Source organism: Pteropus medius, unplaced genomic scaffold (genome assembly GCF_902729225.1).
Source record: "Pteropus medius unplaced genomic scaffold, Ma_sr-lr_union100, whole genome shotgun sequence".
In the NCBI taxonomy this organism is placed as follows: Eukaryota; Metazoa; Chordata; class Mammalia; order Chiroptera; family Pteropodidae; genus Pteropus; species Pteropus medius.
The window spans coordinates 15,559,041-15,575,035 of record NW_024344370.1 but is presented as its reverse complement, the minus strand read 5'-3'; positions in this window follow the sequence as shown (position 1 = coordinate 15,575,035).

Sequence of the window (15,995 nt, the reverse complement as noted above, 5' to 3'; positions counted from 1 at the left end):
CAAGCAATCCACAGATAGCCACCACTTACACTGGGTTTGAAGGTGCCTGGAGAGTCCAAGCCACAAAACAAAGGTTACTACCGCTAGTGCCAGGCTTGGGGCTGCTCAGCAAAAGATACTGGGAATTCCGAGGCAAGGTGCTGCTTGTTTGGATTTTGCGAACCTTTGGGAGGTTTTAGGAAAGTCTGCAGCATGAGCCAAGACAGGCTGTTTGTATAGAAATACACTGGAAATTGCTTGGATAAGCCTGCAAGTTGTGTGGGGTCAGGTCTCAGGTCATCACCTTTGCAGGGCAACCAGTGTTAGCCAGATTAATGGAGACTCAGATATGGCGGCCACCTGCATCTGTACAACAGAAGTTGGGAGAGCTCAACAAAGAAATAATGGATTCTTCCTGCACTTTTGTCTGGGAGACAGTTGCTCCTCCAACCCTTGCCCTGAAGCCGGACAACTCAGTTCCTCCCCATATGTCCCTGGCTTTTTCGAGCTGTTGCCCCAGAGCTGGAGCTCAGAGTGAATGAGTCCCTTAGCAGGTAAGTTCATGTGTGGGCCCTTTAAGAGAAATGCCTAGGACTCCAGCTGCTCTCTGTCTCACTCAGCCACAATCTCTGCTGGTTTTCATAGCCAGACGTTTTGTGGACTTCTCTTCCTGGTACCGGAACCCTGGGTGTGGGGTTGGGACCCTTCACTGGGAGAGCAATGCAGCTGAGATAACCATCCTGATTTTTAAAAGTCTCACATTGGTGTGAGACTAGCCTATTCTGCGTCTCAGCACCCCCTATCAGTCTCAACATGGCTTCTTCTGTATGTTCTCATTCATAGGACTTCTGTTCAGTTAGACTTTAGATGATTCTCAATGATGGTTGTTTTGTAGTTTAGTTGTAACTTTTTGTGGTTGTGAGAGTAGGCAAGCACAATGTTTACCTACTCTGCCATCTTACAGGATGTTTTTATTCTAATGGAAATGATCTAGTAGAGAGGGGAATTTTGATTATTAAGGAAAGTGAGGAGATAGCTAGAGTGATATTTTTGGGTAGTTTAGTGTAGCTGGGCTAGAATGCACAGAATAGTTGGTCTTAGAAAGGAGCACAGAAAAGTCACTCATAGTAATGTAAGGGAAGTCAGAGTATATTGGAGTAAATACAGATAGGTTGTGTGCTAAGACAAGCAGAAATGTCTGAATATTATCCTCAGAGTACAAGATAGGTTGGCTGGACAATGATACGGCTTGTTACGGTGATCAGTTTCATCTCCCAGCAGGATGGGCGGCATCTGAACTCAGTTTTATGGGTGTCTGTGTTTTCTTTCCCATTCTCCAACCAAGGAGGAGGGATTGAATCTTCACGCAGGTCCTCAAGATGCCAGGCAGTTCACTTTCCAAGATAGCCCTTCCAAATTGTTGTCACCTAAGCTCAGACATCCTGACACATAGTAGTCTAATTATCCTCCCAAGGATAAAGTTGCTCTCATGTGTGCTGCTGTATAACAAATTACCACTAACTGATCAGCTTAAAACAACACTGTATAATATTACGGTTCTGTAGGTTGAAAGTCTGGGTGTGCTCAGATGTGTTTTCTGCTTAGGGTCTTACAAGGCCAAAATCAACGTATCAATTTGACTAGATACTTGTCTGGAGGCCTGGGGAAGAATTCCCTTCTAAGCTTCTTCAGATTGTTGAAATAATTTAGTTACTTTTAGCTGTAGGACTGAGATTCTTGTTTTCTTGCTGGCTGTCAGTTGGGAGCTGCACTCAGCTCACAGATGTTCTCAGATATGTTCCATGTAATCCTCTCCATTTTCCACGCTTGCAATAGAATATCTTTTTTGAGTTGAATCATTCTTGGCTGCTTCCAATTTGTCTGCACCTTCTCCTCACTTTTGCAATTGTCCAGAAAACTCTCTACTTTTAAAGGGTTCATATGATTAGGTTAGGCCCACCCAGGTACTTTCTCCTTCTTAAAGTCAAACGATTAGTAAACTTCATTACATATGTAAAATCCTTTTTCCACGTAATAGAACATAATCATGGCACTAATATCAGGCAACAAAAGTTATTCTTGTTTCTATGATTTCTGTCTTTTTTACATGCAAAATATATTTGAACCATCTTAAATACCCAAATTTTCATCTCATTTTAGTATCAGTTGAAGTACAAAATTTCATCTTTTAAATATGTCTTATGATCTCATCAGGTAAAGTTGAAAATCTCATTTAGATTTTCTTAGCTATGAAAGATAACAAAATATGTTACCCCCAAATATGCCATTTTGGCATAAGTATTATTTTACTCGAAGGCAATTAAGAAGAAACAGACAGACACACACAAAAAATCACCTACCTCCTATTTACCTTAAAGCAACACATAAATTTACAGATGTCCTTCCTGCCCTCTCTACCAGGAATAAAAAAAGTTGATACCCAGAGATAACTTTAGACTCTTATCAATAGAGAAGACACAGAATTAAATCTGCTTAATAAACCTTACTCTTATTTACCTTGATTTTCTTGGTAACATCCTATAACTGGCCTTCCTACACCATTTTTTTTTTTCTTTTGTCTTTAGCTAGAGATGCTGTTTAAGCTGGAGTTACTTTTTGAGTTACTTATTTCCCCTGAGTATCTCCCATTTATACATAAGGCGTATGTGTTCATAAATTTCGTTTGTTGTTGTTGTTGTTGTTGTTGTTGTTGTTGTTAATCCGTCATTTATTATAGGAGTGTCAGTCAATAACTCAGAAGGATAGAGGGAAAATAATTCCCCCCCCCTATAGCTAAAAGTTCAAAATCTCATCATTTAATTCAGATAGATGTTCAGATGAGGATGAGCCTCCTGGGTATGAAAATTCCTGGGGCACAACTCCACAACATCTCTCCTTCTAAACTATCTGTACCCAATTATTACTAACATACAACGTAATCTGTCCTACACTCCCCCCAACATACAATGGTGAGATAAATATAGGAAAACATTGATAGACATTATGTTTCAAAAAAAAATAAAAGGAAGGTACACAGGAATCATAGCTCTAAATAGTTTGGAAATCCAGCCAGGAAATGTAGATTTGTCTTAATTAAGTTTCAGGGCCTAGAAATAATTCCCCTTAGCTTTTGGTTTTCCCTTATGGATGTTTATTAGAATCTCTGGGCTATTCATTCTGTCTTTCCAGTTCCGAACTGTGCCTGCTGAGTCATCCTTTTTTTCATGAATGGTAGCATGTTTTTGTATCTCAATAGTTCTATTAACCCACTACCTGCCATTAGAATATTGAGGACCTGACAGCTTTCTTTTATCTTATACTTTATCTCTCTCAACTCCAGTTGGCAGTGTTTCTAATATAATATATTCAAGAACCTTGTAGGCTTTGCATAAATTGCAATGGCTTTCACTCCATTAGACAAAAGTCTGGTCCATATATATTTCTGAGACAATCTCTTCTCTTTTTTTTAACTCTTGCTTAAATGCCTGAGATACAATGCTCTTAAGCTTCATAGAGAACCTCTGATTTGCTTGAGAGAATGTGTGAGTCACACGCTTCATCACTGAATACTTGATCTTTTAACTTTCCTGAGGTTTTAGTAAAAACATGTAGAGATATAAACTAAACTTTTCATCTTTGCCCCCAGACCCCAACCTTTTTGGCACCAGGTACCATTGCTCCTGTGAGAATCTAATGCCTGATGATCTGAGGCGGAGCTAAGGAGGTGATGCTAGAGCTGGGGAGCGGCTGTGAATACAGATGAAGCTTTGCCTGCTCACTGGCCTACCACTCACCTCTTGCTGTGCATCTCAGTTCCCAATAGGCCACGAACTAGTACCAGTTTGTGACTGGGGGTTGGGGACCCCTGCTATATGCCATACTTTCAGTAGCCATATCTTGCTTTTAACATTTTTGGTCATCTTGAGAGACGCCTAAGTGTCAAAATTATCAGATACTAGTTTATTTTTATTTAACAGTGCTTCCATCAACTTATTTCTTTCTTCTCTCATATTTGCAAGTAGCCTGAAGAAACCAGGCAGCACCTTCAGCAATTTGCTCAGACATCTCCTTAGCTATGTATCCAGGTTCATCACTCACAAGTTCTGGTTTTTAAATAACTGCAGAACACATTTTTTTTCCCTAAACATTCTGACACTGCATAACAATCATCTTCTTTTTTCTAGTTTCCAATAGTATGTTTCTCATTTCCTTTTGAGCCTTTACCAGTAGTCTTTAACATCATATTTGTATTAACAATGTGTCCAGGGCAATATAGACCTAATTGTATGCCCCTGAAAATAATCCTTCTAGCATTTTTCCATGCCCCAGTTGCCAAACAACTTTCACATTTTTAGGTATTTGTTATGGCAACAGCCCATTTCCAAATACCAGCATTTATATTAGAGTTCTGTGGCTGCATAATGAATTGCTAAAAACTCAGTGGCTTAAAGCAATATCAGTTTGACATCTCATAGTTTCTGCAAGTCAGAAATAAGAGCATAGCATGGATGGATTTTCTGATCAGGGCATCTAAAAATCAAGCTGTTTGCCAGGATGTGGTTCTCATCTGGGGCTTGGTGACTTTTTCTAATCTTACTGTTTTTGGCTAGAATTCATTTTCTTGTGGGCGTAGTAATGTAGGGAGGAGGCAAGAAAACTTGTTAAATTAAGCTGTATTCAGAGACTGCAATATGCTGATCAGCCCTGCAGCCAGACCACAAGGAAACCTGCAGAACAAAGAAAGATTTCATCTAGGATTGCTAACAACCTATTTCCCTCACACTATGCAAGGAAAACAGGAAAAACAGAGTCTTTAAGTGGCACCCTACACAAAATAAAATTATTCATTCCTTATGGCTAAAACCATGGGGGAACCTATGGATCACAGGCTGGGAATTGCCTGCAGAACTTTATTACTACATATTCTTACTTTTTTATGTAATATATAATCTTACCTTTTCATGCTGCATACTCTTATCCTTCTCCACTGCATGTTCATATCAAAGAAAAATGGATAAAAAAGGCTTTAAATTATAACTCACAAGAACTAAAGAATGTTATGTAAACTGGATTTCCTGACACCCGGGCTTTTTTCTTCTTGTCTAGGCTTTTTGTCTTTGCTTTCTCTTCTCTTTGCTTTTCCCCTTCTCTAATAAACTTTCCTTTTGATTCTAACTTTGACATATATTTGAATTCTTTTGTACACTCTGCCAAGAACCTTCTTCTCTCTCAGTGCAGGACTTGTCTCCCCATCCACCCCACCCCACAACCCCATACCCTGTCCTGCATCAGTAGGACTATAGACCCATTTTCTACTATTTGTTGTTCAAGGCCCATTCTCTGCTTCTAAAGGTTTCTTGTAGTTCCTTGTCATGTGGAACTCATAGGCAATTCACAATATAATTGCTTGTTTTCTTTCAGAACAATTGGAGAATGTCTCTCTAACTTCCTCTTCTGTGAATAGCCAGAGAAAGGAAAGGTCTGTGCTTTTAAAGGGCTTACTTTCTTAAGTTAGGCATACAGAGGATAATCTCAGTATATGACATACTCACAGGGAGAATGTTTCATCATATTTACAGATATTATCCATACTAGAAGAGTAGGAACTTATATAAATGTGGGGGTTATTGGGAGTTACTTTAGAATTCTGCCTACCAGACAATATAAAACTGGAAAGCAACAGTGGGTCAGGGTAACTACATTGAAATATAATAAATCCAATGCACCTAATAAATTACTTGGACATCAGCATATCTCTCTAGGAGGTGATAAAAAAGGAGGGCAGGTTATAAGCAGCTTCTAATATTATTCTTGCTGAATATTACTTTTAAATTTTATCAATAAAGCCTATTTCTTAATATTGTTTTTTTAAAATATTGTTAGGTTTTAAGAAAATTAATAATATTTTCTTTAAAATAATATATCCATAATATTAGCCTTTCAATATATAATCAAGAAAAGCAATTATTCCCCCACACAACAACTCTTATCCTGAGAGTGCAGCCAATTCCCACAATTAGTCAGCCTGAACGTTAGTGTCACCCACTAATCTACTAATAACAATAAAGGCTTAGCAACAACAGAAGATCACACACTACCCACACAAAGCTCATGTTCAGAGCCCCTGGCACAAGGTATTAGGGAGAGTGCGCCATTGGACCAAACGGGACACCTTCCACATTAGGCCATCTGGCCAAGGCTGAGAGACAAAACACATATACCTGACATGTACAAAAGAACATAGAGAGGCTAATAAAGTGAGAAAACAAAGAAACATGCCACAAATGAAACAAGAGAAAATTCCAGAAAATATGCTAAATGAAATGGAGGTAAGCAAACTTACCAGAGTCAGAGTTCAAAATAATGGTTATAAGGATGCTCAACGAACTTATGGGGAGAATGGATGAGCACAATGAGAGCATTAAAAAGGACATAGAAACCATAAAGAAAGAGAAATGAGGAATATGATAACAGAAATGAAGAATACACTAGAAGGATTCGACAGTAGATTGGACAAAGCGAAAGATAGAATCAGCGAATTAGAAGACAAGGTAGTTGAATACACCCAATCAGAACAACAAAAAGAAAAAAAATAATTTAAAAAAATGAGGATAGTTTAAGAGACCTCTGAGACAACAGGAGGTGTAAAAATATCCGAATCATAGGAGTACCTGAAGAAGAAGAGAGAAAGCCAAGGGATTGAGACTCTATTTGAAGAAATAATGACAGAAAACTTCCCTAATCTGGCAAAGGAATTAGACATACAAGTTTAGGAAGCACAAAGAGTTCCAAACAAGAGGAATTCAAACAGACCTACACCAAGAGGCACCATAATTAAAATGCCAAAGGTCAAAGACAAAGAGAGAATCTTAAAAGCAGCAAGAGAAAAGAAGCTGATTATTTACAAGGGTACCCTCATAAGAATGTCTACTGACTTTTCACTGGATACTTTTCAGGTCAGAAAGGAATGGCGAGAAATATTCAAAGTTATGAAAAACAAGAATCTACAACCAAGAATACACTATCTAGCAAGGCTTTTGATTAAAATGGAAGGTGAGATAAAGAGCTTCCCACACAGGAAAAAGCTTAAGGAATTTATCACCAACAAGCCAGCATTACAATAAATGTTAAAGGGTCTTCTGTAAAAAGAGAGGGAGTAAAAAAGAAAATAGAAATAAGAAATATGAATAATAAAATGACAGTAAAAATGTACCTATCAGTAATCACTTTAAATGTAAATGGATTAAATGCTCCAATCAAAAGACATTGGGTAACAGAATGGATAAGAAAACAAGATACATGCATATGCTGTCTACAAGAGACCCACTTCAGATCAAACAACACTCACAGACTGAAAAAAAAAAAGAGAGAGAAAAAGATATTTCACGCAACAGAAATAAAAAAAAAAAAAGAAGGAAATTCATAGCAATACAGGCTTACCTCAAGAAAAAAAAGAAAAAGTTCAAATAAACAATCTAACCTTACACTTAAAAGAACTAGAAAAAGAACAGCAAACAAAGCCCAAAGTGAATAGAAGGAAGGGTTAATAAAAATCAGAGCAGAAATGAATGATATAAGTCTAGAAAAACAATACCAAAGATTAATGAAACCAAGAGCTGGTTCTTTGAAAGGATAAACAAAATCGACAGTTGCTTAGCCAGATGCATCAGGGAAAAAGAAAGAGGAAGCAAATAAATCAGAAATGAAAGAGGAGAAATAACCACGGACTCCACAGAAATACAACGGATCATAAGAAAATACTACGAGCAATTATACGCCAACAAATTGGACAATCTGGAAGAAATGGATACATTTCTAGAAACACACAATTTCCCAAGACTGAGTCAAGAAGAAACAGAAAATCTGAACTGACCTATTTCCACCAATGAAATAGAGTCCGTAATCAAAAACCCCCAAAACACAAAAGTCCTGGACCAGATGGCTTCTTAGGTGAATTTTACCAAACATTCAAAGAAGAATTATTACCTATTCTCCTCAAAGTATTCCAAAAAAATTCAAGAAGATTGACGGTTCCCTAACTCTTTTTATGAGGCCACCATTACCATGATTCTAAAACCAGACAAAGACATTACAAAGAAAGAAAACTATAGGCTGATATCTCTTATGAACATTGATGCAAAAATTCTCAAGAAAATATTAGCAAACCAAATTCAGCAATACATTAAAAATATCATACACCATGATCAAGTTGGATTTATTCCTAAGGTGCAAAACTGGTATAATATCCGCAAATCAATTACTGTGATACATCACATTAGCAGATTAAAAGATAAAAATTATATGATTATGTCAATAAACACAGAAAAAGCGTATGACAAAATCCAGTATCCATTTATGATAAAAACTCTCAGCAAAGTGGGAATAGAGAGAACAAACCTCAAGATAATAAAGTCCATATATGGCAAACCTATAGCTAACATCATACTCGACGGGGAAAGGCTAAAAGTGTTTTCCTTAAGATCAGGAACAAGACAACAATGCCCACTTACACCACTCCTCTTCAACATTGTATTGGAAGTCTTAGCCACAGCAATAAGACAAGAAAGAGTAGTAAAAGACATCTGAATTGGAAAGGAAGATGCAAAACTCTTGTTATTTGCTGATGACATCATAGTATATAGAGAGACTTCTAAAGATTCCATCAAAAAAACTGTTAGAACTGATCAATGAATTCAGTAAAGTAGAAGGTTACAAAATAAATATTCGGAAGTCCAGTGGCATTTTTATACACCAATGATGAACTTTCAGAAAGAGAAATTAAGAAAACAATCCCATTTACAATTGCATCAAAAACTATAACATACCTGAAAATCAAATTAACCAAGAAAGTAGAACAACTGTTTTCAGAAAATTATAAGTCTTTGAAAAAAGAAATTGAAGAAGATACAAATAAATGGAAACATATACCATGTTCATGGATAGGAAGAATCAACATTGTTAAAATGGCCGTATTACTCAAAGCAATCTATAGATTCAATGCAATCCCTATCAAAATACCAATGGCATTTTCAGAGAGCTAGAGCAAATAATCCTAAAATTTATATGGAGCCATTAAAAAACCTTAATAGCCATGGCAATCATGAGAAAGAAGAATAAAGTTGGAGGTATCACACTGCCTGTTATCAAACTATACTACAACGCTACAGTAATCAAAACAGCATGGTATTGGCATAAAAACAGATACATTGATCAATGGAACAAAATTGAGAGCCCAGAAATAAATCCACACCTATATGTTCCCTTAATATATGACAAAGGAGGTAATAATATACAATGGTTATGATAAAGGCAGTCTCTTCAATAAATGGTGTTAGGAAAATTGGACAGATACATGCAAAAAGTGGTAGCTGGACCACCTTCTTACACTATAAATAAGAATAGATTTAAAGTGGATTAAAGACTTAAATGTAATACCTGAAACCATAAAATTTCTACAAGAAAACATAAGCATTAAACTTGCTGATATTACTAACAGGAATTTCTTTCCAGATATATCTCCTCAGGCAAGGGAAACAAAAGAAAAGATAAACAAATGGGATTACATCAAACTAAAAAGTTTTTGTACAGCAAAGGAAATCATCAACAAAACAAAAAGACAACCGACTGTTTGGGAAAAGATATTCACTAATGATACATCTGATAAGGGGTTAATATCCAAAATATATAAAGAACTCATACAACTCAACAACAGAAAAACAAACAATCCAATTAAAAAGTGGGTAGAAGATTTGAACAGATACTTTTCCAATGAGGAAATACAGTGGCTAAGAGTCATATAAAAAGATGCTCAAGGTCACTAACCATCAGAGAAATGCAAATTAAAACCATAAGGAGATATCCCCTCACACCTGTCAGAATGTCTATCATCAATATATTAAAAAACAAGTGTTGACGAGGATGTGGAGAAAAGGGAACCTTCATACCTTGTTGGTAGGATTGCAAGTTGGTCCAGCCACTATGGAAAACAGTATGGAGGTTCCTCAAAAAATTAAAAATGGATATACCTTTTGACCTAGCAATTGCACTTCTGGGTATTTATCAAAAGAATACCGAAACAATAACTTGTAAAGATCTTTGCACTCCAATATTCATGGCAGAACAATTTACAATAGCCAAGATATGGAAACAATCTAAATGTGCATCAATAGACAATTTGATAAAGAAATTATGGTTCATTTATACAATGGAATATTAGTCAGCCATTAAAAAAAATGAAATCCTGCCATTTGCAACTACATAGATAGACCTAGAGGTTATTACGCTCGGTGAAATAAGTCAGACAGAGAAAGATAAATACTATATGATTTCACTTATGTGTGGAATCTAAGGAACAAAAAGAACAAACTAATCAAAAACAGAATCACAAATATAGTGGACAATTTGGTGACGGACAGAGGGGAGGGAAGTTTGGGAGGCTGGGACAATGGGGTGAAGGGTTATTGAATTACAAATTAGTAGTTGATAGTTGGGCATGGGGAGCATGGCAGAGGGAATGTAGTTAGCATTAATATGATAGCTAAGTGGAGGGCAAGGGGAGGGAGGGAGCAATTGTGGGGATTGTTTTATAAACATTACAGATGTCTAATCAATGTACTGTATACTTGAAACTAATTTAAATAAATAAATTTATTAAAAAGACAGTAAAAAAGGAATTATTAAGAGATTAATTTATGTTCTGTTCTTCCTACTGAGTCTTTGAAATTCAATATGTATTTTGTACTTAATGTATATCTCAATTTAAAATATCTACATTTAAAAAAATAATTTTCCAGCTTTATGGAGATATAATTAACATATAATATTGTATAAGTTGAAGATGTATAATGTAATGATTTTATACACATAAATTTATATATAAATGATATGTATTGATGATTCATATATATATGCATATATATATACACATTACATACACATATATATGTAATGATAACCGTAATAAAGTTAGTTACCTTCATTACTTCACAAAATTAACATGTGTGTGTGTGTGATAACATTTAAAATTTACTTTCTTAGCAACTTTTAAGTATATAATACAATATTGTAAACTATAGTAACCATGCTGTTCATTAGATTCCAAAAACCTTTTTTTAATCAATTGAATTTTTAAAAATTATTTACTTATTTATTTTTTAACCTTTGCTTAGGTATTTTTTTTTTTTTATGGTGACATTGGTTAATGAAATCCAGTAAGTTTCAGTTGTACATTTTAACAGTAAAGCATATATATTTACATTGTGTGTTCACCTGGGAAGAGCGAGTTGCAAGCTGACAAGGTCCTTGCATTCTGTGAGACCAACCAAGGATTGCCTCACCTTCACGAATCCCCCTAAGAATGAGAAATAAGAACTGACGTAGAACAGTGTGGGTGTTGAAATGTAAATGAGTTTAGCAGGATGTGTAGGGTGGGGGTTACTCTATGGAAATGCAAATGATTATAGTAAGATGTGGAGTTTGGGTGGGGATTATCTCATTTTAGCCAGCAAATGTATGCTCTTGTATAAAAGTAACTTGCAAAAATAAAATCACTCTCTACTCCATCATCAGTGGATATTGAGCCTCCCGATTCCAGTTTTCTGTCTTCTTTCTTTTCTCAATCTCCCACTGTTCCCACTCAGGTTTATTTTCCAGAGCCGTGCTGGACTTGGCAGGATTTACCAATTGCTGGATGCAACATTCACCTCCTATAGTTTGATTTCTTTCTGTCATCAAATATTTGACCCCTTTTACCACACCTACCTACCCCCACCCCTTCTCCCTAACCCTCTGGTAACCACTAGTTTATTGTACATGTCCATGAGCCTCTGCTCGTTTGTCTTGTTTGCTGTTTTTAGGTTTATATAAGTGATAGGATGTGATTTTCGTCTTTTTCTGTCTGGCTTATTTCGCTTAACATGATTATCTCAAGGTCCATCCACATTGTCGCAAATGGCAATATTTCATCTCTTTTTATGGCTGAGTAATATTTCATTTTATATATGTACCACCGCTTCTGTATCAAATCATTTGTTGTAGGACACTTCGATTAATTCCATGTCCTGAACACTGTGAATAATGCTGCTATGAACATTGGTGTGCAAATTTTTTTTCGGATATGGGTTTTCTAGTCCTTGGAGTAAATACCCAGTGGAGCGATTTCTGGATCATATGGCAGATCAATTCTTAGTTTTTTGAGGAACCTCCACATTTTTTTCCATAGTGGCTGTACCAATTTGCAGTCCCACCAGAAATGTATGAGGGTTCCTTTTTCTCCACATCATCTCCAACATTTGTTATTATTGTCCTGTTGATTATAACTATTCTAACAGGTGTGAGAAGGTATCTCATTGTGGTTTTAATTTGCATTTCCCTAATAGCTAGCGATGTTGAGCATCTTTTCATATATTTGTTGGCCATTTGTATGTCTTCTTGGGAGAAGTGCCTGTTCAGGTCCTCTGCTCATTTTTTATTTGGATTTTTTTTTCCTTGTTGTTATTGAGTTGTATGAGTTCTTTATATATTTTGGATATTAGGCCCTTATAGGAGGCCTTGCTCGCAAATATATTTTCCCTTTCAGATGAGTGTCTCTTTACCTTGTCGGCAGTTTCTTTTGCTGTACAGAAGCTTTTTAGTTTGCTGTAGTCTCATTCATTTATTTTAGCTTTTACTTCCCTTGCCTTTGAGGTCAAATTTATAAAATCCTCTCTTTAAGTCCCAAGTCTATGAGTTTAGTTTCTATGTTTTCTTCTGTGTTTTTTATTGTTTCAGGTCATATATTCAAGTCCTTAATCCATTTTGAGTTAATTTGGGTGTGTGGTGATAGAATGAGTCTAGTTTCATTCTTTTGCAGGTGGCTTTCCAGTTTTCCCAGATCATGAATTGAAGAGGCTTTCAATTCTCCACTGTATGTTTTTGGCTTTTTTGCAAAAATTATTTGCCTATATAAACATGGGTTTATTTTTGGACTCCAATTCTGTTCCACTTGTCCGTGTGTCTGTTTTTCTGCTAGTACAATGCCTTTTTGGTTATTGTCACTTTGTAGTATAATTCGAAGTTGTGCAGAGTTATACATCCAGCCTCGTTCTTTTTCCTCAGGATAGCATTGGTGATTTGGGGTCTTTTGTGCTTCCATACAAATCAGATGATTTTTTGGTTTTATTTCTTTAAAAATGCCAATGAACTTTTGATGGGGATTGCATTAAATCTGTATAATGCTTTAGGTAATAAGGTCATTTTAACTATGTTGATTCCAAGAACACAGAATTTCTTTCCATTTCTTTGTATCTTCTTTGATTTCTTTTAATAGGATCTTACAGTTTTCATTATATAGGTCTTTCACATGTTTCATTAGATTTCTTCCTAGGTATTTTATTCTATTTGATACAATTGCAAAAGGAATTTTTTTTCCACTTCTTTTTCTGACATTTCCTTATGAGAGTATAGGAACACTATAGATTTTTGAACATAGATTTTGTATCTAGAAATGTTCCTGTATTTGTTTCTAGTAGTGTTCTTGTGGAGTCTGTAGAGATTTCTATATAGAGAATCATGTCATCTGCAAATAATGAGAGTTTCACTTCTTCATTTCCTATTTGTATGCCTTCTATATCTTTCTCTTGTCTGATTGCACTCACTAGGACCTCTAATGTTATACTGAACAACAGTGGTGATAGTGGGCAGCCTCATATTGTTCCCGATCTTAGCAGAAAGATTTTTATTTTCACCATTAAGTATAATATTGGCTGAGGGTTTGTCATAGATGGCCTTTATTATATTAAAGTACTTTCCTTCTATATCAATTTTGTTAAGTGTTTTGATCATAAATGGGTGCTATATCTTGTCAATGCTTTTTCTGCATCTATTGATAGGATCATACGATTCTTATTTTTAATTTGTTTATGTGGTGTATTGCATTAATCAATTTGCATATGTTGAACCATCTCTGTGCCCCTGGGATTAAGCCCACTTGATCGTGGTGCACAATCTTTTTAATATGTTGTATTTGGTTCGCTAGTATCATATTTAGGATTTTTGCATCTGTGTTCATGAGAGATATTGGTCTGTAGTTTTCTTGTTTTGTGTTATCTTTACCAGGTTCTGGTATCAGGGTAATATTGGCCTCATAAAATGAGTTGGAAAATATTGTCTCATCTTGGATTTTTTGGAAGAGCTTGAGGAGAATAGGTATTAAATCTTCTTAAATGTTGAGTAAAATTAATTTACTAGTGAAGCTATCTGGTCCTGGACTTTTACTTTTTGGTAGGTTTTTGATTATTGTTTCAATTTCCATACTGCTGATTGGTCTATTTAGATATTCCAGATCTTCTTGATTCAGTCTAAGAAGATTGTATTTTTCTAAGTACTGGTCCATTTCTTCTAGGTTATTAAATTTGGTGTGATATACTTTTTCATAGTATTCTTACATGATCCTTTGAATTTCTGGGGTGTCTGTCGTAATTTCCACTCTTTCATTTCTGATTTTGTTTATTTGTGTCTTTTCTCTTTTTTCTTTAGTGAGTCTAGCCAGGAGTTTGTCAATTTTATTAACCTTCTCAAATACCCAGCTCTTTGTTGAGTTTATTTTTTGTATTGTTTTGTTTTGTTTTGTTTTCATTTTCATTTAATTCTGCTCTAATTTTGATTATTTCTGTCCTTCTGCTGAGTTTAGGCTTCATTTATTCTTCCTTTCCTAGTTTTTATAAGATTAAGTGTTAGGTTGTTTATTTGGGCTAGTTCTTGTTTTTGGAGATAGGCCTGTAATGATATGAACTTTCCTCTTATGACTGCTTTTGCCATGTCACAAAAGTTTTGATATGTTGTATTATTATTATAATTCATTTCTATGTATCTCTTGATCTCTTTTTCTATTTCTTCTCTGACCCAGTCATTCTTCATTATTCTATATTGTTTAATCTCCATGTATTTGTGGTTCTTCCTGCATTTTTTTTTTTACAGTTTATCTCTAACTTCAAAGCATTATGATCAGAGAATATGGTTCATATGATTTCAACCCTCTTATATTTGTTGAGGCTATCTCTGTGTCTCAGTATGTGGTCATACCACATTGAGAATGTTCCATGTGCACTAGAGAAGAATGTATAAGCAGCTGTTTTGCAATGAAAGTCTCTGTAAATGTTAATTATGTCAAGTTGATCTAATGTGTCACTTATGGACGTTATTTTCTTATTGATTTTCTGTTTGGATTATCTGTCCATATCCAACAGCATGATATTTAGGTGCCCTACTATGAAATTGTTTTGGTCTGTTTCTCCTTTTAGTTCTGTTAGTAATTGCTTTATATATTTTGGGGCTCCCTGATTGGAATCATAGATGTTAATAAGTGTTATGTCTTCTTGGTGCATAATTACTATTATCATTATGAACTGTCTCTCAGTATCTTTCTTTACCTTTTTTATTTCGAAGTCTATTTCGTTCGATATTAGTACTACTACTTCCGCTTTTCTCTGAATGACATTTGCTTGAAATATCATTTTTTGCTTTTTCACTTTGAATCTATATTTATCTTTGGAACTAAATGTGTCTCCTGGAGGCAGCATGGTTGGGTTTTGTTTTTTGATCCATTCTGCAGCTCTGTGCCTTTTTATTGGTGAGTTTAGTCCATTTACATTTAGGGTGATTATTGAAATATGAGGTTTTCCTATAACCATTTTATGTTTTTCTTTCTGGTAGCTCGATGTTTCCATTTCTTCCTTGTCCTTTTGTGTATGCTTTTTGTATTTTTGTAGGGTTTTGCAGGTTTTTCCTCTGGCCCTTCTTGTTTTATGTTATATATTTCGGTTCTGAATCTTTGGTGTGTGGTTACCATCACGAATGTGTAGAGGATAGTCTTATATATACAATAGCTCATTTTCTTCTGCGTGTGCCTTATCTCTATTCCCCTTTGCGAAGTTGGAACTTTGAATCCTCCTTTTATCAGTCATTGTTGTCGCAGTTTGTCCCTGTGTATGCTGAACTTTCATTACTATCTGGCTATAGCAATTCCCTTATTATTTAAG